This window comes from Spermophilus citellus, assembly GCF_964194105.1.
Source record: "Spermophilus citellus genome assembly, chromosome: 1".
Taxonomy (NCBI): Eukaryota; Metazoa; Chordata; class Mammalia; order Rodentia; family Sciuridae; genus Spermophilus; species Spermophilus citellus.
In genome coordinates, this window is record NC_138182.1 from 64,707,479 (window position 1) to 64,733,631 (window position 26,153).

Sequence of the window (26,153 nt, forward strand, 5' to 3'; positions counted from 1 at the left end):
TCACTCTTTAGGAATAAATGAGTCTTTTTTACTCTTATTTGTTCAATGAAAAACAAATATATTACTACAATTCAAATTAATGTGCATCTCTTATTGGCTGCAATAAATAAAACACTTTTAAGTTATTTTTTGCTTTTAAGAGGACTAGAATGTTAAATTCTTGCAGTTTAATATTACCACAATAAAGGGAAAAATCAAGCTGAATATCCAGACAAACAGAGAAGCTCAAAAGTGAACAGAATTTGAACTTAATTTTTAATAGTGAAATATCTTCCCTTTCCTTTTTGATGAATTTCATATATAACATGTTTTTAAGTTGGTGAGTAGAAGTGTCCTCAATTACAGATTATTTCAAGGATATTCCATCTGTAGGTAAACTTTTTTTAAATAATGAAGGTGGCTGATAAAAGATAACTGAAAAGGATATTTCAAACAAAATGTTTAAATAAAAATAACCCCACAATAGTATGGGCATTTAAAGCTTGAGGCTTCATGCTATATTCCATTTGCTTCAGAGTATAGTTTTTATGATTTATTGACAGCTGCTATGGATGGTTCTTTATTTTCAACTCATCCCAACCCTGGTCAAACAATACAACCCTCCTGCTTTTTTTCAATATTTTCCTAATATCTCAGCTCATTTAATTCTATTGATCCACTGAAGAGTATAATGGCACTGAAACTGGAATTAATAGCACCTCCCTTTGCCAGTGCTAAGAGCTTTCCTATTGAGTCTGTGGACCATCACACGAAATCATAAAAGTAGACAAAAAAGTAGAGTGACCTTTATCGGCTACTATTGTACTGAAAAATTCAGCAAACCTCAGAACATCATTTTCAATTTTATGGCGCTGTTTTCTTAAATAATAAGAGAAGGGGGAAAAAAGGAACAACTGACCCCTGTTCAGCATTTACTTAAGCAGAATTGGCATTAATAGAGTATTCTGTCAAAAATTCAAGCTCAAGAAAATGTATGGCTTTGTCCACAGCAGCAGCTATCTTAGCAGATTGCACTGTCACTGCTTCACACAAAGCGCATTGCAACACCATTAGTGGACATAAATAATGCACAAGCTCTTATGCAGTACTCAGCTAAGTGCATGGAAACCTTGGGCTCCTGTTGTCAGAAATTCAATGGATTAGTACCTAGATTTATTTTAAGTCTGTAAAGCACTTTGTTCTTGACAGCGTTCAAAGTAGAAAGAGTGCTATCCTGAATGTGCATCTTAATACTGTCATTCCTGTCTTGTAAGAGGAGATGATATATGGGCTGCAATATTTCGTTTTAATATTTAAAGTTTTCACTGTGCAGATGCAAAGAAATATATTAATAGTTATATACTGTTACCTTATTGATCTGGAAAAGAACAAAGATAACCTGTAAAGTTTCACAGCAAAGCTAGTAAAATGGAGCATTACAATTACACTTTGGTAAAACAGATAAATTGTAATCCTTAAACATCATCTTTAGAAAATAAAAGAATTTGAAGAGTTGGTTTCTTCTATCTAAGTTCACACTATATATTTAAAATCATATTTAAGGGACATTTTTAGCATATTTTAATTTAATTAGCAGTATTTATAGTTATTTAATTCATTCGACTATGCAACAATAGTTCCTATTTTGAACGCTAAGTGATTTTACACTGTTAACATTTTGCTGAGCAAGAACTACTCTAATATGTTACTCAAAATTGCTTCCCTATAACTTCAGAGATCGTGGGTAGTTTCTGCCTGTAGATATGTTTAGAATGTAAGCCTGATAATCTTCCATGCATTGCAAGGATAAAAGACACTCTAGTGTAGATTAAAAGCAGTTTTCTATTGATATCAGGATGTAATAGAAGAACGGAGATATCTTATGTGAAGGTCAATCTTTCTCAATTCTCCAAAGACATAAAATCTTATTTTAAAATAATACAGTTTCTTTTCATTCAGCCTACATGGTTCATGAATTTCAACACAATTTTTCAAATGCCACTCAATGAATTAACTATTCATTATCAGGCCCTAAGTTTTTAAAAGTGAAATATACACCAATATCTATAATTAAATATATTGAGCATATTTATTAAGCTAAATGTATGATGCCATGTCAAACAATAAATATTTGACCATATCTGATCATATCTGACTATTTAATTAGAATCTGATTTTTCACCCTGGTTTTCTAGGATTAGAAAACTCACTTTATGTACAAAGTTCTCCCTTTTTATTCAAAAACAATCTGTTTATGTTTCCTTATTTCAGTAGACAATCTGTCAAACACATTGTTGAAAGTGTTGTGATTTGCCGCTTATAAAGAATATGGTGAAAAAGGCAGCTAATATTATATTTCAATATGTGCTGAATTGACCCTTAAATGAAAAGATCATATTCTTAAGAAGGAACACGACTGAAAGCAATTTATACTGAGTAAGTAATACCTTCAACCTAGAAAAATCCTTTTACTCCAAAACAGTTTACATTCCTTGAAGTTCAGACCAACAAATAATTTGCATATTATGATCAATAGGTGGCGCTTTTCCCCTTTCTGACAGTCTTCAATACAGAATCATTTTCTGACATTCTTCACTGCAAAATCCTGGTAGAGTCAAACTTTCACTAAGTGTTGTGAATTTTCAACAATACTTATAAAATAACAAATATTTCAACTCATTTTAAATGTAATTTAATCTTTGCAAGCCTATAAGGTTTCACATTATTTTGACTTTAAATGATCTTTTGATTTACCATAAAATTTTGCTATCAATTATCATACTTATAGAAAGCTCTCAGTAATTTTTCCTGGATAACTAGGAAAATTATTTAATCTTTGGATCATTCTCCACTTGCCCAAGTAGAAAATTTCTAGAAAGTAGCATTAAGTAGTATTGAATACAAAAGAGTGTCATCAAAAATCATTATCATAATAAATGTCCTTTATGATTTATAGGAAATTTGTCAATTATGAAACATGCACTTATAATAAGCCACATTTGAAGTATGTAGTAAAAACAGTACGCACCAATGGAAGATTTTAGCAAAAAAAGAAACTTTAAAAAAGCATTATATCTAAATTGCTTGTATGAAGAAGTATTTTATTTATTTACACTGACTTATTTCAACTTAACCAAACCCAATTATTGCAAATGTAAAATTTTTGTCAATGGTAGTTCATAGTTTTTGTAATTTTGAATATGAAAGTATTTATAAAAACATTTCCTTCAGAATTCATTTGCCTATATTTTCACTAAAATACATGTCTGTGTAATGTTTTGCCTTGGGAAAGGCTTATAGCCATGGGCTAATATATATTAACAAGCTTCTATTATCTAGATAACATACTATAAAGATAGTTTGTATTTTTTATTACTTAGATGATTTCCACCAAGTGCTTATGATATCTATGAGCAATATGATCACTTTCTGATAAAAATGACAATGCTTATATTTTTTTAAAATACTGTATTTCAAAATAAACACTGTAGTAAAATATGAGCATTAGATATTTTAACACATAATATAATTATATGATGCCAAGGTCATTCACACTTTTTATTCATACTTTCATGTGTCTCTGATCTTATTTCCTGGGTTTGTCTTCACTATCTTTTCTTCTTTAGTTCAATGTATTTGTTTTGCTACATTTAAGTCAGAATTTCTCACATTACAAAATATTTTGATAGGTGTATTACCAGTCACAAAACTATGAAACCATAACATAGATCCTTTATTATGAACAGTCTGACCTTTCTTCATTAAACCAAATAAATATTTATATAAATTTTATATAAAAATCTAAAATATTTTCCCTCAGACCATACAGTTTAATGCTGTTTCTCCAATTATAGCAGGAAAAAAATTACAACAAAATCAGGTTTACCAAATTATCTTAAGTTTTCCCCTCAAAAGCAATGTTGATGTAAAAGTGACCAGTCACAGTTTTATGTTTTGATATCTTCTCAGTGATATTCTCTTCCTGGTCATGATGATCCCAAGATATCTATGAATATCGGTGGGTGTGGATCCAACCCTTACCACTCGTGATAATGATGTTTTGTTAGTCAGGAATTCCCTTGCACCTCCAATGCTTCTCACCTCTGTTTCCACCCAGGTTTGTATGAAGTAATATCAAATTCAAAAGGAAATTCATTTTTGCATTCTTCTAAAACATTAAAGACTTTTCTAAAAGAAGTTACATTCTGAATTTAATGTTATTTCATGGTCAGATGCAGACAATTACATTGATATGAGGTGCTACTTTTAGATATTTTAGTAGAGTTTCTTGTACTTTGGAGTTCTTCTGGGAGAGAAATGATATGCACTATGTCATAATACAAGCTTTATATGTAGGCTATGCTTTGAAGAACAGTGCTCTTTGCGAAAGTCAGGGTTGTCTGTATATAAAGCCTGACATTATTAGATAACATTGTAAGATAGATCTAGTACAAGTTCCATACACTCCAAATGCAAAAGGATCACTGTAACTCTGATAGATGTCAAGTATCAATATTACTATGCTTAAACAGTCCTAAAGAGACAGAAACGGATATGATAGGCATACCCCTCCATTATCAAGACAGCAATGATAAAGTACAACACTTAAGAGATTTTACTAACAGTTTAAGAGTTCTGGCAGAGTATCATCTGTGTATAATGAGCCTTCTAAACGTTCATCTCACAGAACTTGCATTTGCAGAGATAGAATACTTTACAAACTCTATTTCATTAATCTTTACAATATCTTTGTGAAGAATTATGAACACCAATCAACAAATTACAAAGTGACAGCATTGAAATATTGAATGAATTACCAATCCTCTCAAGGAGAGCCTTTAAGAGTCTCCCCTTCTTATAATAAAATTGTTTTCTTCCTTCCTTCCTTCCTTCCTTCCTTCCTTCCTTCCTTCCTTCCTTCCTTCCTTCCTTCCTTCCTTCCTTTCTTTCTTTCTTTCTTTCTTTCTTTCTTTCTTTCTTTCTTTCTTTCATCTTTTTTGGTATCACCCTGTTAAGACCTAGTTAATATGTAAAATCCTATAAATATAAAAATGTTATATTTTGAGAGGAAGATGGGAAAGTAGAACTTCATTGTAGCAAAGGCCTGAAATCTTAAAATTCTGAATTTAATAGCAGGTTGAACCAATATTCCAATGCCAAATTGTGTGGATATATAGAAAGAAGCATATCTTCTGGCAAAAGCTCTGTACATAATTGTGACTCAAAGCCTACTCTAGTGTCCACATTAATGCCAGATATGAATTTCAGTCTTGCAGTAAATTACTCTAATCATATTATTAAATAACCCATTCAAATGATTTTAACAGCACATGGTTTTCATTGTATTATTAACAGCTCTTCAAAAGGCAGACAACACCATCACCATCAATAAATTGCTATTGACCACTTACTGTGTATAACTTGAGTTTTTGAAAGATCATATTGTTTCTAATTTGTTAAGCTAATCTTTTATAGATTTTTTTTTCATGTTGACAAATCAAACTCACATAATATACACATGGCAAAAATTACCCCAGGGCTTCCAAAAATTTTTAAATTATTTTAACAAATGAATTTTAAAATTCACTTAATGATTTTTTGAGTATATAAAAGGAAATTATAGAAGCTTTCAAGATTTAAGCATCAACAGCAATATCTACCAAATTCCAGAAAAATATTAATTCTCCAGTTTGTCTCCATCTATATCCATATAATTACAAGCCATAATTTATTCTACTTTAAACTCTGTGTTGATTCTGCCAATTTTGGCCATCTACAATTACCCCATGCTATGCAGAATCATTGTGTAGTGTTATGTGTTTTTTCCATGTACAATTCTATAGGGAAGTTTTCACTTTGCAGTCCCTGAGAATGACTCCACCTAGAAGTATTTAATACACCAACTGAACCATCCACCATACAGAGCAGTCCTGCATCCAAGTCACCATCAACTTTCATCTGGAAAACTCCAATACCTTCCTGTTCCATCTGCTCCATTCTTACCTCCTCCAGTCATTGTCTACACTGTTGCCAAGGTGATCCAAAGATGTATAAACACATCATGATATTTTCCTAGTTAAAACCTTCTATGAGATTCCCATTGCATTTTAAATTTAATTAAAGCTCCTTTCCTTTGCAGTTGCTTTCTGTCTTAAATTCACTTCCTATAGTTAATCATTTCACCCATAACAACTCAATTATAATGCTCCCTCATCAAAGAAGTGTTCTTTAGCCATTTATTTTAAATTATTAGTTCTATTAATTTATCTCTTTTTATTATATATCTGAATAACTGTCTAGTTTTCTATGTGGTATTTCCTATAAGTACCGTTATGGTTTGGATAATGAGGCGACCACACCCAATGCTACAATGTTAAAGGAGAAATATTCGGATGTGGCCAGGCATGGTGGCTCACTCTTGTTTTCCCAGTGACCCAGGAGGATGACACAGGAGGATGGTGAGTTCAAAGCCAGCCTCAGCAAAAGCAAGGAAGGTGCTAAGCAATGCAGTGAGACCCTGTCTCTAAATAAAATACAAAATAGGACTGAGGATGTGCTGATGAGTTCAAAACCCAGTACCAAAAAAAAAAAAAAAAAGAAAGAAATATTCAGATGTGAGACAATTAGATTAGAGAGTTGGAGTCTCATTGGTCCATCCTAGTTTAAACAGATTAACTGGCGGGTGACTGCAGGTAAGTGGGTTGTGACTGGAGGAGACGGGTCACTGGGAATGTACCTGGAAGGATGCATCTTACCTGCAGTCCCTCCTCCCTCTTTGTATCCAGACTGCCATGAAAGAAGTAGCAATCCTCTAATACACACTTCTCCATGGTGTTCTTCCTCACCATGGGCCTACAGCAATGGAGTCAATCTATTGTGGACTACACCTCTGAAACGAAGAGCCAACATAAACCTTTCTTCCTCTAAGTTGTTCTCATCAGGCATTTTGATCATAGTGATAAAAAGCTGACTTATATAAATACCAATTAATTTTATGTTTATTTACCTTTTGCCAATGAATGAATACATGAGGGCAATAAACTTTACCAAAATGTATCTTAACTTTATTGTTATTGATGAAAGTTTCAACTGAAAAGGAAATTAAATTATTGTCACTATGAGGATTGGATGAATAAGAAAGAAAAAGAAACTATAAGGTGGAAATGCATGGTAACATATGTTATTTCTAAAATGCCTTCGAGCACTCACTAATTTTCTCTGGGTTTCAGTTTTCTTATATGCAAAATTAGAAAATAAATATCACTAATTTTTCAGGTTCAAAACTCCATGATTCTATGATATTGGGTGATTATTTTTATTCCCTGTGCTTCTGTTTCCTCCTAGACCTGATATAAGTAACCATTCTGCAGCTCATGTGCCATTTGCAAAAAGAAAATCTAATGAAATGCCAAATGATATCTAAATAAGAAATTGCCACAGAAATATAACAGGTTTTTGGTGTTATTTTATGGATATATAAAAATTGAACCAAAAGTGGAAGTCATTTTATTAATGTTAGTGAAATTCATTTGATTGAGCCATTAAGGTACACAGAATGGTTTTATATTTACTATATCTAATATAGTTTCCCACAATCTATATATGACACAATAAATATTATTATCCCCATTTGCAGATCGAAAAACTGAGGTTTAGGGATTCTAATTTCTTATTTGAAGTAACCAAAATAGTAATATTGTGGGTGATGACTTGAATTCATGATTCTTTTGACACTGCATATAGCAATCTTTCTTTTATATTAACATTTAAGGTCTAAATGCAAAACTGCCGATTCTTTTAAATGGCTGCAATAAGATACAGGAGAAGCATGATATTACATGCTCAGCCTTCATGGACTGAGTAAGTCCCATATTATAAAAACTTCAATACTACTATGTTCTTGCAAAATGTAGGTAATATTGTAATAAACTTTGAATGTAAGACTTAATTTGGACCACAACCAAATAATGTGTTCTTAAGGTCACTTATTTTTCAAAAACTATCTTTTCCTAAAGTAGTCTTCATATCAATAAAAGTAAACTGTATTATGCTTAATATAAAAAGTGCACATAGCATTCTCTGCCAATTACTTAATCTCATTTTAAAAAATAGTTCTGTGTACTTGACACCTGTCAAAAACTTAGTTGACAGACTTCTTTTTTCAATCTATTACACCTTCTAAGAATCTAATCAATGTGTCCAATTTACTATTCATAATTTGCATAGCATACTTATGGCTTTATTCCATATTTATCTTCTATTTTCTCATCACCAACTTTCAGTGTTCACTAGAAATGTAAATGGAAATCATGTTAGTTCAACCATACACTTGTATATGGAATAATGAATTTATTAATTCACACACAATCAGGCAAAAAAGAAGAAATCTTGCTTAATTTTGAAATAATAACCAAATTAAGATAAATTTTGAATTTGTTTTATTATAAATATGTAACAATTTTGCTATTTTGCCATATAACATACCTTAAAAACTTAGGAGAAGTTTTAAAATAGTAAGAGCTAGAATTTATGGCTTTTTTAGCCAGGACATAAATTGAGGGCCCTATGCAAAGTGAATATGTCTGACTCCTTGTTCAAAGACACAAGATAAAAGTACCAATGAAGTTGAAAAACATGTCCCCTTTCTTCTCTTTCATCCATTTCTACATTTGTCATTTTGTTTCTTTTATTTGGTATTTAATGTTTTTCTAAGAAAAGAATAGTTATAAATCTAGATTATTTACATAGATTTAAGCTTTCATCTTTATATTGTCTGAGGACAATTTTAAATAAAATAACAGATTATTTAATATCCACATTGAAGTGCCAGAATGACCAAACTCATATTTCTTGGTCCATCAGGAAAAAGTGCCTCCAGCTAAACAAAAGGGACCACACAAGCCAGAATCAGAAGGGCTGGAAGAAGAAAAAGAAGTACTTCCCAGATAAACAACCTGGCATGAGTGCATTCACTGGGTTGTTCCAGATCACTGCAAGCTGGTGGTGTGATCCCTTCTACACAACACCTGGCTCCCCTCCCACCAGGCTGCCCTCTCCTCTTCTCAGTCTGTTGCTTCAACCAAAGGCAGACAGGCAACCTCCAAGGACCTTTGAAATTTTGTGCATGGAAAGACTCAATTAAATTGGTCTGGTGTGGGGAAGAGGTCTGACCTGCTAAAACATAGACTCCAGGCAGATCACAAGATTCAACTTTGTGCTGCTGGCTTGGGAGGGGTGGACACAGCCATACCCCAGTCCAAAACACAGCAGGGCTTACATCCCTGATCCAGACCCACTCCAGACCCACACTCAGATCCTGTGAAGACCAAGGGGAGGAAATCATAGTAGTAGTTACAGGATGGGGCAAGGAGAGGGTGGACACAGTAAGAGCCATGGTTTCAGTTTGTAGGGAAAACAGAGTTTAAAGACTCATCACTGCACAATGGAAAGGGGTGGCCTGCACATGAGCCCAGGCTTTGCCTTCTTATACCTTTCCCCAATATCCTAAATCATTTGGAAAGCACAAATTAAAAAATAAAACTATGCATTTCATGGACTGATGAGGGAGCATGAAACCTCAAGTACAAAACCCTTTTGTGCCACTGTCTTGGTTATAAGCCCAAAAACTTAGTTTTGTTATTTAGTGTGTGCAGCCGATTCTAGGTAGAAAGATACTATTATCCTTATAGAACCAAACAGAACATGACAGAGACTTAAGTAGTTGACCAAGGTCCTACAGTTAGCAGTCAGTGTTCTCAGAAGACTATTTTCTTCTCAAGTATGAATAGTAATTATGTGCTTAAATTATTATTCTAGAGTTATCCTAAGCACATTGAAATAATTTTTCAATCTGTAGTAACATATGAGACAATACACATATACTTATGTGGATATGAATGTGCATTGTTTTCTCCTTGAGCATAAACAAACATATAAATCTGGATGCATATCATCTATGAATGCACAAATATGTATACATATGTTTATACATACAGGTGTTTGCACCACACATGCACACATCACACAAGAAATTGAATCTATTGGTTAGTTTCAAAGTTAATCATAAATATTTTCCTTATGTATTTTTATTCCATTTTGCAGTACTGGGGATTGAACTTGGGGCCTTACACATGCTAGGCAAGTGCTTTTTCACTGAGATACATACCCAGTCCCATTGTATAAGTATTCTTACGGATAAATTGATTGGAAACATTCTTTAAAAGTTTAAAAAGAAGATATTTGCATTCAAAGAAGCCATTTCATTTTTCTGTTTTATCAATACTTATACTCTTCCCTTGCAGCTGAATAATATAATGATTAAATTTAAAGTTTTAACTATTTTAAGATTTAAACTTTTTTAACTTTCTCCTTGATGGCTACTATTATAATTCAGGACTGGGAAAATTTAGACATGCACACATAGTGATATCATATCTGATCTTACCAAAATTATAGAATGTACTTATTCATTTAGTAAATTTAAATTCTCAACATTTCTGTAGGGTAAGCAAATCAAATAACTATTTAGTTAAAATTCATATTTAAAAAATATAAATTAAGTTTATAGTTTTATGTTAGTGTAACAATGTAGTCTTCAAACAAAAAGATCCAGTGATTCAGATTAAAGAACTGCAATTTATATTTTTATACCTAAATGGTACACTTGCCTTTTGTGAAATTGTAGAAAATTCATACTTTAATCCAGAATGAAGTACATAGCATTGTTAGTTTGCCAAATGCTTTTCATAATAACTAGAGATAAAACAAAACACATTTTTGTAAAAACATAAAAATCAATGCAGACAACAGGTAGCCTTTGCTTTTCTGAAACATCACCATCATCGACCAAAAAAGTCCTGCAGGGGACTTTTTATTTCCGTTTCCAGTTGTGATAATATATCTTTTTTTCTTTTAAATGAATTATTTTGGAAGGATTCCTGATAGAATTCACTCTTGTACTACATAACACATCTGAGAATCTGTGTTATTCTTACATTACAATACATACTGTCATGTCTAATTGCTTAATTATAGTCTGACAGCAGAAAATGTGGAGAGGGACAGGACCTGTTCAGTACAACCCTGCAAGTGTCAGGAATCTGGTTTAGAAGTCAGCATATCCTTCATTTGTGCCAGAGTGAAGAAGTATGTGTGATGAAAAAGACTAAAAACAATTTAATGCAATTTGCATGTAGATATGTGTTGCTGATTTTGGACAATTTGCCAATAGGAAAAATGAGCAACAGTAAAATAAATACCATTTTTTCAAGGAGAAAATTCATGAGTTTTAGCCTAAACACAATAAGTTGGAGAGTTTTCTGTTTCTAAATACAGAAAAGTCCATCATATTTAAAAATTTGAGTTTATCTAAGAATTATATATATACAGATATATATATATATATATATATATATATATATATATATATATATATATATATATAATAGGGTTAATAAAATAATATGTACTAAAAATAAACCTAATATCTAATTTGAAAGGAGTAATTGAAGAGTTACTTGGAAAATACTACTTTTTTAAAGTACTTTGAAGGTTCATTTATATTATTTTTATGTAAAAGGATGCATATATTGGAAATATCTTTGTTTTTTCTCCCCTTTAACCTTTGAAAATCTCTATCAATTGTGAGATTCATCTTTGCCAATCACCCCCTGTTTTGACTGCCAAGTCAAATTTTCTACCTGGTCATCGAATCTTGAGTCTCTTTCCAGGATGCCCTAGTTTTCTTAATCATTGGTGTAAAGAATATCTTCAGTGAGGAAACATATGTTCACTCTTTGGCAAATACTTTGTTTAAAATAATTTGCATGAGTTTTCATGAGATGAAGTGGCTAGGAGCATAATTCTTATCTCTGAATTGAAAGGATCTCAGTGGTGCTTTTGTGTATATGTGGCCACCATCTTTATTTTTCTAAGGCTATTCATTTCTACAAAAAAAGGAAAAGTTACTTTAGGGATACAAAGAGATGAACCAGCACTTTGCTAATCTTCCTTATTCTCTGTACATCACTGTGATGTGGGTTGTTATGATGCCATTGCACATATGCAGACACAGCTTTGAATGGATTAAGCTAATTGCCGAAGGACTCATAGCTAGTAAATGAAAACGCAAGAGGTAAAATCAAGATGCATCTGATTTCAAAATGCATGATTTCAAAACTTGCTTTGAACCTGTTAGTGTTTCATCATTAATCTTTATCTTCTAACATCCTGCTTCTCTTCATAACAGATTTATTACACCATTCAGGTAGATAACCATTTTAAGTAGACAGTCCTTCTCGGATGACTTTTATTCCTTACATTTTTCTTTTTACCTGAATTTCTCCCCTCCACCAAATGATAAATGTCGTTTTAACACCATACAGATGAGTCCTCATAGATAGCTGTATTACATTTGTCTTGTTCTCTTCTCTGCCATATACTATTTCATGTAAAGACCCAAGCATAAGAACACTTTTATTAGAGTATGCACACATACATGAATACCTATATAGGAATATATTCAATGTAAAAATACATTTTGTTCTTTATTTTGTATTTCTATTAGTGCATATAACAGAATAATAGGTTTTACTGTGTTATATTTGTACATGCATATAACATGCTTTGATGGTATCCACCTTCCCATTGTCCTATTCTCTTCCTTTTCTAACAGTCTCTCTTCTCTTTTGTGTCTTTTTTTTCCATTTTTTCTCTCCCTAGATTCCATAAATGAGAGAAAACATGTGACACTTTCTTTCTGAGTCTGGTTTATTTTGCTTAACATGATATCTGCAGTTCCATCCATTTTCCTGCAAATGATATGATTTTATTCTTTATGAATGAATAATATTCCATCATGTAAATATGCCACATTAAAAAAAATAATTCACAGGCACCTAGGATGATTCTATATCTTGGTTATTGAGAATTGTGTTGCAATAAACATGGGTAGGCAAAAAATAATACATATATATAATTTACACATATTTGTGATTTTAATTTACATTTATTCATGCAGTTTAGATTTGTGTCATATAATTGCAATCTACACACACACACACACACACACACACACATTAGCAAGCCTTAAAATGAAGCAGTTTGTAAATGTTTGTTTTTCATTTTGAATTAGTGCCAAATACCAGCCTGATTTGAGAATATCTGGTTTTTAATCAGTGTGTTCTCTTTTTCAGAATTAGTATTGAAAACTATTGAATATTTTTATTAATTACTAAAGTTGGAAATGATTAATTAAAATTTTAATAGTTTCGAAAGGTAAATGGAGTTTGCTAAAACTCAATTATTTGACAAAAATTTGCAAGGTTCAGAAAAATCTTAGTGAAAATAATTTGAAATCCAAAGCACATCATTTTCTTGATTTAAATGCTAATGTATATTATTAAATCAACAGCATGTGTTCAACTTTATGAAAACATAAATAAAGACATGCTTACTTTTAGAAACACATTTAATGATATCCTATATATGTGATACACCAATGATACTTTGACTATAAATAAATTCATAAATACTATTTTTTCTCTGTAAATGGGATTATTTGGAAACTTTCATAAACTAGTTTAAAACTGTAGTTAGTTTGATTTTCTTTTCCTTCTCTGCTATAAGTAATACACAAGTATAAATAAATGGATTTTTCCCAAACTGAATGGATACATATTTCTGAGACATTAACATGTTTCTTGGAAAATATGGTTGGTCTTGTCTCTGTAGTTCAAACAAGGAGAAAGTTATGCCTACTAATTTTGACATTTCAATAATAGATTTAGCATCTGTTTGACACTAACTTTTCTAATTCACTGGGGTGAACAAGTGAAAGAAAACACATTTTACCAACAAAATATTTATGGTATTGATAGATAGGGTCCTGCTTTCTAACATTAAGTTTGGAGCACTGGAAAGTTTATTGGCTCTAAATTTTCACTGCTTATTTTTAAATGTAAATTTCAGATTTAAACTTTTAAAAACTAATATCTTATCCTCATATGAAGTCACTGTTTACACTGATGAATATGTTATTCATAATTTATTCTAAAACATTTAGAAAGCCATTAATAACTAGATTCCCAAATGTTACTTCTTATAAACTAAAGAAGTACTGCATTACTTAGTATTTTAAACTAATGAAAAGACAAGAAATTTAAAGTCAGTTTGTACATACATACTCATTTAAAATTAGAAATGTAAAATTGACCTGAGTATTTAAGTTCAATGATTTAAAAGTCAATATACAGAAAAGTAGTAAGAAACAATGCTCAGAGGAAGTATTTAATCTGTTTATGGATATACAGATAAAGGCAGAGATAATGATGTACTGGAAATGTTACTCCAGTGAGAAGCTTTACTGTATTGATAACCTGGTAATAAATATATGTTCTATTTTACATTTTAAATATTTCATACTATTTTGTAGTAAGTGTTCTAATTTTAAATCATGCTTCCTCTAATGACCTCTTGATGAGCATAAAAATGGGTACTCAGGATTTCAATACCATAATACAATATTATAATGTAATGTTTATATATATATATATATATATATATATATATATATATATTTCTTTTTGAAAATGCATGACTCACTATGAATATATAGCAGCAACCACACAAGATAATTGAAATAGTGTACCTATTATATTAATAATGTTTTCTTCAAAGATTTTTATGGACTATGCAAAACAAAAGCAACAAAGGAAAAGGTTAGAAAAATGACCAAAAAACTAATTTGTGTAAATACAAAATTACCCTAACTTGTCATATGAGCATACTTCTATGTAAAATGGGTGAATTAATATAATTCTTTTCCCTCATCATCTCTTTGCAAAAAAAGGTAATTGGCACCCATTTCCAGAGAAGAGTGTTTCAGGACAAGAGGCAGAGTCTCCTTTCCAAGTAAATCAGTTTTTATTCCCATAAGACATTGTCACCGGAATCCAGGATGATCAGAAAGACAAGAAGACCTGTTAATAATTGACATCAAGGTTTAAATTTCTAGTAAGTAGGTAGCCAATTCTGAAAGTAACAGAAATTTAGTTCAGAAATACTAAGAGATAGTTTGTTTCCTTTAACTATTTTTTTCTCTTATAGACACGTACGTGCTTATTATTTTCCACTAGAATATCTGGTTCCCTGGAAGCATAAAAGAAACACTGGAATGAAATCTAACTATCAATTTGCAAAGCCACCTTGAAAGACATCAGAAAACTGTCCTACTTGTACAGAAACCTGACAAAAAGAACTTTATCAGTTCTTGAAACCTGACAAAAGTGAACATTAGAAAATAAAAAGATCATTTGATTTTGTTTGTTTAAGAAACCAACATCACTATTGGTAAAATCCAAAAGAATTGGTGAATAACTATATCTCAGTAATAGCTAACGTAAATTGTTATATTGATTATAACATATTCTCTAGAATTTTCCATATTTTCAGTTAAATTTATATATTTCATGATATATTTTTTTCACAAATAAAAAGTAAATTATTATCATTTAAATACAGTTACAACATCAACATGACTTAAAGTTGTCAATATCTTGGATGAGAACAAATATTTTGTTTAATACTCATTTGCCTCCCCATAATTCTTACCCTTGAAATAGCTGACACTGTTTCTCCTGCACAGTTAAATCTGAGTCCACCTTCAAACTTCATCTCAAGCACCTCTTTTTCTCGGAAGTCACACTGACCTCCCAGTCAGAGCAAGATGCCCCTTTCCTGTGTTTTTATAGTTGTATCCTATTATAATGGACTACTACTTTATTTGCATATTCAATCCCTACTGAATTGTAAAGCTACTTAGTTCAAAATCTAAGGTTGGGAAGAATAGTAATGCAAGGTATTAAAAAATTGAAAGATGATATGAGCTCTCGTATTTGAAATGATGAAAATAAGTGGAAAAAATATTGAAGAGTAATATAATTTTTTAAAAAAAGGATTATGTATACACGGATTAAGAAAAACCTAGCTAGATTTTTTTTCTTTTTGGGGATAACAGAGATTGAACCTAGGTGTACTTAACCACTGAGGTACATCCTCAGTCCTTTTTTATTTTTTATTTTGAATCAGGTTTTGCTAAGTTGCTTAGGGCCTCACTGAGACAGGCCTCAAACTTGCAATCCTTCCGCCTCAGCCCCTTGACCTGCTGGGATAATAGACATGTTCCACCACAACCAGCTAACTAGGTATCCTTTATGCAGATAAACCAGTTGTTTCAAAAGTCTGTGTCTGCTTTAACCCTAGAAGCATGTTATGTCTACATCATAGAATTACATTGGTTTATTCCAATTTGCATATTTGGTTTTGTCCTAAATGTTTTTTTTTTTTTTAGAATATGCATACTGATGATTCAATTATCAGAGGTCAACAACAATGAGATTTCTGGAAATCACTTTAAGTGAAAAGTAAGAAGAAGGAACTGGTAATGTTTAAGCTAGAAGAGGGAAAAATTGATCGAAATTTCAAACAAATGAAAAGACAGCACATATATGGTTAATTAAATATAGTTTCTGCAGTTTCAAACCACAAACAATAATTTATGGAAGTTCGAGAAATATAGCAAACTTAAGAGCTACTGAAAAGTGCAAAAATTGTCATTTATATATAGGTGCCCTAAAATTATAAATACTCTTTGACAAGTGAAGTAGATATGCAAAGAGCAAAGCATATCACAACACAATTAATCTCTATCAGAAAGTTATACAAAGTACAGTGAGAACAAAGAACAATCAATAAAAATAATTTTTTGAAAAGTACTTGCAAAAATTAAGTAGAATTTGGTGGACATCTAGCAAGTATTATAAAGAAGGGTTATTGTTTGGCAAGGAAGTTAAATGGACATGTCTCCGACATTTTTTACATGTTCTAAGAATCTATGAATTAACAATTTAATGCAAAAGCAAAATAAAATATGACATGCTTGCTATTGGGCCCATTCAAAACTAACACATCCAAATACTGAATTACATGTTTATAATAAAAGAATATGATTAGACAGGTTTTTCATCTCTGCCAAAACCACATTGTATATTGCTCTTACTGGCCTTCAAAGCAACTTGGATTATGTTAACCCTATTGTAAAATTTATTATACTGTAATATACTGGCTTCTTTGGTTGTCCTATTTCCACACTAGACCTCTTAACTTTTTAAGGACATGGATGGTATCATGTCTGTGGCAGTTTGTCAGGTGATTTGTAAAGTACATAGCAGGATATGGCCAATATCTTAAATGTTTCCCACTACTGTTTTTTCCTTTTTAACTATTTAGTATTGCACTTACATATATTCTAACTGTGCACATGGCTTCTCAGCCTGATAAAGTATCTCCTAATGTCTTTCACAGTTAAGTGAACCTATGGCATTGAGCTTTGAGTTGTGAGTCGATATCTTAGCTGAAATTACTGGATATAACACAGCATAATTAGGTATACATTTGTCCTTTTCTTTCTCCTTCCTGCAAGCCGGATGCAGATGTAGCCAAACACTTCCCTAATTTTATGTAAGGAGGAGGGTGAGAATATCTGTCAATAGAGACCCACAAACTACATGTATATGTATTTATGAGATCTATCTCAAGGCAAACAGCTACTTTGCATGTTCTCTATCCTCCTAATGTGACAATTTTATCTTTCTAACAACCTACAAGGTCAGATTTAAATTCACAGTTTTCAGATTCTTCTGGGTTCTACAGAAATTGGGAGAATTTGGGAATATCAGGAAAACTAATAACTAGGACACTGTTTGTAATGGAATACCATTCTATTTTTTATTCATCCTGTATTCTACATAATGAGATCACTGGCAAACATGAAAATATACCCAAGATTATATATCCAAGAAGAATCCACATCCCAAATAAATGGCAATTCTTTGGACTCCCTTATGCATACCTTGGAAACTAATGGAAGAAGGACTGCTGTAGCCCTGGAGTTAAGTAATTTAGGACACGGAATTCAGAGTCCCCAAGAGCACTGAGAGTAGTCTGAAAGAAAAGTTATTTCATGTGGGCATATAATGTTGGTTCTTGGATTTGCCTTCATATACTGAGAAACAGTGATGAGGTTCTATTATGAAGGTTCTATTATGAACCTTCTGAAGCAGGAGCCCAAGGAAACAGTCCCTCTTTCCCAGATCTAAGAGTGCCAATAAATATAGTGGTAATGAGCCAGCTTCTAAAATCAGAGTAGTGATCTATGGCTGTACTGTTCAATATGGCAGACACTAGTTCAAAGCAAATGCCTAGTACAGATTTATAAGAAATTTAAATGTAAACTGCACACTAAGCTTTGAAGGTACAACATAATAATGCTAAACTATTTTCTTTATTGATTTGTATTTATTATATGGTGACAATAATATTTTGGATATATATGGGCTAATGAAATACATTGTTGAAATAATTTTATCAATTTATGTTTTTAAATATGGCAACAAGAATTTGTTTTAATTTTATATTTTACTTGCATTTATTGCTTGCATTATATGTCTAAGTGACTATACTGCTCTAAAAACACTATAGCAACAGCAGGTATAGAACTTGAATGTCTAGACAATATTGTGGAACAAAATCTCCTACTTCTTCATAATTGCCCCCTTCCTTTTACTACGACTTAACAGAGAAACAAACTATGGTTGTATTGACATTGTGTTCTTGGAGCTCTTTGGTCACAAGTTTAAGCTATGTTCTCACTTATACACAGGTGAAACATGGGTGATATTTTTTAAAATAAAAAACATAAACAAGATGAAAATTCAGCTCTTGGGCTGGGGATGTGGCTCAAGTGGTAGCGCGCTCGCCTGGCATGCGTGCGGCCCGGGTTCGATCCTCAGCACCACATACCAACAAAGATGTTGTGTCTGCCGAGAACTAAAAAATAAATATTAAAAATTATCTCTCTCTCTCTCTCCTCTCTCACTCTCTCTTTAAAAAAAAAAAAGAAAATTCAGCTCTTGATGAATAGAATAAACAAATAAATAAAAGATATTAAAATACATTTAATTGTTTGAATCATAGAAAAAGAGATTTTATTTTATTACTATATTCAATATATGTGGGAGTTCTCATTTGTAATTGATACTCAACAAATAATTCTTGTCAAGTGAAAGAACATGATAGACTGCCAGTGGAGCCACATTCAAGGCATTACTGTAACATAGTGATTCATACTTTTAAGGAAGACCTCTTAGGAGAGGAAAAATACTTCCCATGGAAATTTCTATGGGAAATGTTAAATCAATGACAGGAAATGTTTGACAGTAAGGAACAACATGAATAGGTGTGGGATACATATTTTTAAATTTTAATTTTTATTCCATTCCTATATACTCTAGAATATAACTAACATAAAATAAGCCTTGGATGTACTTGCTTTAGGTATAGCATGGATTTATACAAAGTACTAAAAGTAAAATGTATCTTTAAGTGATTTATTTGAATGCTGATTTTGAAGCAACATCCATCAATACTAACAAATAATCACCAGCAATACTATACTGAAAATATTACTGTACTATTCCTAAATCACCATGGTATATTTTTACTACAACTAATCTGTTTGGTCATCTTTATTTTAAACCAAAGATATTGTGTAAGTGTATAATATTTGAAAATTGTTTTTAGTGTTTCCTCATTTGTTTTGGTAGCATTCATAGTAATTTCCTCACACACAGTATTGAAAAAGGCAAAATTTTTAAAAAAAAGAGTAACTCTGAAAAATCTATCATTTCACCAAACTGTTTTATTTTCTAATACCTGAGGATTGGAATAGTCTATGTAAATAGGTGTATTTTGATTGCTTTTTATAGTTGATGAGTTTAACTAATAAAAATATTTGATTATGTGTTTTAATTCTCTCCCAAAATCCTGTTCTGCAAGATTCTTCTTTAATACTAACAATTTTTAAAGACTTTCAAACTTTAAGTAAAATTCTCCCTCTTACTTAAATACATGGACTACATAATTTGACTTTTATAAAGGTTGCTAACAGAATAATTTTGTTAATCTTAAATATGCATAAATGTTTATTCCTTGGGCAGTTGCAAAAATGAAAGGTAAGCACTATTTAAATTTAGAAAAAAATAACCTGATGGATTGTTTTTAATGGTCTAGATTTTATTTCTTTCAGGTAAACTACAAATAATAGCTGCAAATTTTAAAAGTTTCAAAATGTTAAGTAAATTGTTTTTATGTTTAAAAATATTGCAGAGATACCACTAAACATCCAACAAATGTATTTGATGTGATTAATCTTAACTGTTTGCTTCACTAAACATGATGATTAATCTTTTAAAAATTCAGTAAAATGTGACCCCCCCACCCAGTAACTACTTGTTATCACCTTAGAAATATTCATATAAATGTATCCCTTGAGAACAGTAAATCACATTATTAGAGATAATGAAATAATAAAGTATGACAGTGTTCTTGAAAAATGAAGAAAATCAACATTGGCATCCTGTAAAAGACTAATAGTTAAAAGAATAACTGGGAGGTATAAATGTAGAATAAGACATAACTATGGTTTTACTACGTACAAAAAAATGGTAAGCATCTTTTCTTAAAATTAAAAACATTTTCTAGATTGGTTCATTTTTACAAAAGAATGATTTTGCATCTCAAATAATTGCTATATAATTGTTATATGTTTATCTTTATTAGTATTGTTTAGGTAAGTGGCAAAAATGCTCTTTGGATTAAATTTACTTTTGATAGAGTTATTTTTGTTTCTCTCAGTCCTAAAGAAAGTTCTCACTAATTTTCTTGCCTCCTATTTTCTGCTTACCGCTGCATATGACAATGCTAGACAATGTATACAAGTAAGGTATTGAATATAAATGGTGCCGAAGAGTAATCATTCTAAATTTCTAAAATAGTATCGTAATTTTTACCAATTCTAGATTCACTTTTAATTTCATGAACTTGTGAGAAAATCTTTCTGATATTATCTAAACCTCATTAAAAACTGTTTCTAAAATCAAATGTCTAAACAGAAGCCTCAAATTATTCATATGCCATGAAGAAAAAAAGATAAAAATTAAGTCTAAGGTGACTTCAATGTGAGCCAAATGGCATAATGAACCTATAAAATGCTTAGTGAAATGCAGTCAGGCTTGTAAATGTGTTTACCAAAAAGAAATGTTCTGCTTTCATATTTTCTTATGATATTTCACAGATTTAAACCTCCTATTTACTGAAATACAGTAAACACCTTTAATTTACATAAACCCTGCACAAAGAAAACTAAAACATGAATAGATTGAAAAAGCAATAGTTCATTGTGGCAGTCTTAGCAATTAGAAAAGAGAAAAATGTTATTGAATCTAATGAATATTATCAATATATATTTTCTTAAGAGTCAATAATTCTGCAATGGAATTCATAAATTCTACGTACGTTCATTTTATTGCTTGAAATCAATGAACTGGGTCTTCTGAGTAAAATTTCAATAACATATTTAAGAATCAGATAAGAATCTATTTTTTAAAATTTAATTTTTACATCTATTACGTTGAAAAGAAAAAGGAGGATCTAGTTTACTTGTAAGGAGTTTGTCCTAAGTGAGTTTTTACTTTTCAGACTGTTGGACTAATGATTAACGTCACATACCGTACATCTTCGTCTAGAAGCTATGGTGTCTATTAAATGTAATTACCTTTCCCTATGGCTTTAAATTGATGGCAGATTCAAAATGAAGGTGGCTTCTATTAAATTTAATTACTTCCCCCTGAAGCTTACTTGGCAAAACTGTGACTAGTAATGAAAGTGGATTCCATTAAAAAAAAGTTGCACAGTAAAGGTGTGGTTATTAAATTAGAAATGTTATTAATGAAAAATATGGAAAACAATATTTAAAGTGCACTTTTATCATTTGTGTATATTTTGTGATAATATGACTGCTAAGTTAAGTTCTCAGGTTTTTTACTAATCAATTTAAACTTTTAGTCAATAGCCTATGCTGGTTTATTATAACAATAATGTAGGGATGATGCCAATTTTCACAAAGATTCATCTAGTGTTTTTATTTACACAAAATAATGATACTTCTATGATTTAATTCAGTTGTTATTTTAAATCAACATGACATGCTTAAGAAGAAAAAGAAAAGCATTAGAAAAAAATATTTCTTACTAGCTGTTATTAGTACTTTCTTCCTGAATATATCAATCTGAAAATATTACTTAAATATATCTAATTTGAAAAATATACTTGAGATAAATATTTTAAAAGTTAGAGAAAATGTGTTATTTATTATTGTTTTGACACTTTTGGTGGGTATTTCTCTGTCTGATTCTATAAGTTAACTTTTCATATATTAATTTGTCAGTCAATGTCTACTTTGTTGTGTACTTATTGTGTGGAAACCATGTATTATATGCATAATGATAACGTTTTTTATAGGACACTTTTGCAAAGTAGGAGTTATACCTAGATAAAGACAAAAGACAAATATTTTGCAAATCAAGGAAAGAACTTGTAAGGACTCTAGATCAGTTCTCCTGACTCAGGGGAAGACTCACCTCCTTTGCTTCATCATTTGTTAGAAATGTACTACAGCCAGACTAAACACTAGCCTGCTCATTGTCCCACAACACAGGGCTCCCATTTGCAGAGTGTCTCATTTCCTGGAAATGTCTATCAATTCCCTAAGTGCTCCCCTGAAAGAAAACATCCTGCAACACTCAGAGTAGGAAGATTAAAAATTCTATTCTTCTTCCTGAAGATGAGGGTTGCCCTCAGAATAATAGAACGGTGACAAATCTATAATTTAATTGTTCACACTCTGGTACATGTTATATTATGTCATGATAGTTTAAAAATGCTATACTATTTATATTCTACTTAGTTATGAACTCTGACATTCCTATCTATGTTCTGAATACCTGTTTATTTCTCCCACTTATTTTTACACTGGTTTTTCTACTATGCATCACATAAAAATCATTTTTTTAAAAATATTTTTTAGTTATAGTTGGGCACAATACCTTTATTTTATTTGTTTATTTTTATGTGGTGCTGAGGATTGAACCCAACTCCTCGCACATGCTAGGCAAGCACTCTACCACTGAGCCACAACCCCAGCGCACATAAAAATCATTTTAATATCTCTTAAAATGTGACAGTAATAAGCATTAAAAACTAGAGCATAAAAATAGTTAAATAATGTAGTCTAATAGAGAAACTATTAAAAGTGAAGTCTAAAGGAAACAAAAAAGAAGACATAAGTTTGCTAAAGTCACTAATATGGCATTATGTAAAAATGCGAATATGTAACAGATGTGATTCTGCAATCTGTATTTGGGGTGAAAATGGGAGTTCAAAGCACAATTTGAGTCTAATGTATGAAAGATGATATATCATGAACTATGTAATGCGATAAATAATCAATAAAAAAAAAAAACTTAAAGAAGAACATATCAAACAAAAGGGACAATTTACATATAGACTCAGAGGCAAAAAATAGCATCATTTATCTGGAGAAACTGGCTAGCTAAAAGAATAAAATGTGGTGTGAAAAAATATGTGCCAAAATAGTTCAAATTTGCAGTTGAAATTTGGTTATTAAAAGATTTTAATGGTTAAAAAAACTTCTGCCTAATATTCTCAGATTTTCTCCAGTAAGCTTTCTTCAAATCAACAATTTTTTTAAAAATTAAATGATTTATGTTGAAGACAATGCCTTCATCTTTTAATGTTGAGTATTATTTTCAATGATAGTTAAAATAATGTAGTATTTTAGGGTAGAAAGATTAAAAATTCTATTCTTCTTCCTGAAGAAGATGAGCTTGCTTTTATAGTTTCTATTAAAATTTATGAATGCAAAATTCTACATTACTATATATTCCATGAGGATAGGGTATGTGCCTTATTCACTATTGCACCTTAATACAAATGTGCTTTGAATGTAGTATCATAATAGTTGCTTTATGATTATTAATAAATTTCTGAATAATGTTTAAGAAATATATTAAATACTAAAAGGATAAATTTCACATAGAACATCAAAATATGCTACTATATATGTTTCCTTTTGTTCTATAACAAATCACAACAAATTTAGTGGCTTTAGATACCAACAATTTAAATTTATTATTTTAAGTTTCCGCTGATAACACTGTTTCAAAATCAGTGCAGGCAGAGCTCCTGCCTTCATTTTCCAAGGCTCCATGGGGAGATTTTGTTTCCTTACCCTTTCCAGTGTATGGCTATCACTTGTAGTCTTTGGATTATAACTCCCTTCCTTCCTCTTCAAATTGTTCTATATGTGTAATGAGAATTGTGATGCATTCCGCTGTCATGTATTTAAAAAATAACACCCCCCCCCAAAAAAAAAAAAAAACCTACAACAACATTCTATCTCCGAGAATATTCTTCTGTGGTCATAGCTTCCTCTGATTCCTTTCAAGATCTTCCTGCTTCAGCCTCCAGAGCACCTCTGATTCCTTTATTTTTTTTATCAATTATTATTATTTTTTGGTCACTCTATTCCAGTTTAAGGACATGTCTACTGACAATTTTCTCTCCTGAGTAATTCAGGGTCATTGTCCTATCTTAAATTCAACTGATAGCAAAATTAATTAGATCTAATTATTCCTCTTTTCCATGAAACCAAACAGGTTTTGGTTGCAGCTTTCATGTTCAGAGGAACCAGATGTGAGCATATTTACGTGGAAATTGGAGATTATTATTTTGCCTGCCACAGTCAAAACTGCCAAAAGCACTGGTCTGACCTGTAATTTGATCTCTAAATTTGTGATGGCCTCTGCCTGGGAAAATAAAATACAATCCTATGCATGCTCCCAGATAGCAGAGGGCTGAAAATATAGGGTGTGTATTTCCAACAACTGTAATTTCTGTTTTGATTTGAAATTTCATACTCACAGAAGAAAACCTATTGGTAAGTGATTTTGGAGGCACAATGAAAGCATAATATTCAATTTCAAATTTTCAAACATTATTTACTGAAGAGTGAGGATAGTCATTTTGGTTAAGTAGCAAAATAGCCTGGTTTCACACAAACCATGGAGAACTAAGGAAAAAAAGTAAATAACAGAAAGAACCTCAAAAGAGATTCTTCTTAAAAGCTTTAGTTGAAAAGTTAAAAAATCAGCATCAGAAATTGTTTTGTTGTAATTTATGTTAAATGTAGTTATCTGTGGTTTTCACAAGAAAACCAATAACTCTCCAATTTCCACGTAAATATGCCCACATCTGGTTCCTCTGTACATGAAAGCTGCTACCAAAACATTCTGAGTTCCATCAAAAAGAGGAATAATTAGATCTAATTAATTTTGCTATCAGTTGAATTTAAGATAGGACAATGACCCTGGATTACTCAGGTGGGAAAATTGTCATTAGACATGTCAGTAAACTGGAATAGAGTGACCAAAATTGTTAAATGCAGTTATCTGTGGTTTTCACAAGAATTTTACCAACTTGTATAAGTGGAAAAATCTTTGTATGTAAAAGAAGTAAGGTTAGTGGGTGGATTTAATTAGGTAAATTGAATCTAATTTAATAATCTGATAATTTTCCATGTTTGAATTATCAGGGGAAACTGGAAATGATCCTTAAAAAAAGATTAGGTGATAACAAAAAATGTGTTGATTGAGTTTAAAAGCACAGATTTTGTTTCTCTGTGCTCATATAGTCTTCTGTACAAATGTTTAACTGATTCAAATCTTAGATTTGGGTTTCTATGTCTAGCTTGAAAGATTGTGTATCTCATGTTACTCTTCACACTGAAAGAAATTCTGAAAAAAATGCATTCAAAAATAGTTAAATGTAAGTAAATTTGATTGATAACATGATTACATACTTTAAAAATGTGAGGTCTATGCTGGAACCATAGAGGTAGAATGGAAACCTTATCCAGTTTTTACCATAATGATTCACCAGACGATGTCTGTTGAATGCTCAGAGACTTTGTGCTTCTTTTTGAAGATTATTTTAAGGACTATGGGGAACAGGGGGTAAATCCCTAGGCCTGCATAAGATGGAATCTCTAATGGAAGATATCTGCATAAAACTAGGACATCAAAAGGCTATATTCTCTTAAAAAAAATCTTGACAAAGATAAAATCTAATTTGCTGAAGACAATAGCTAGAAATATTGCATATGATGGTTTCTTTGTAGATATTAAACTTTAATTCAAGAA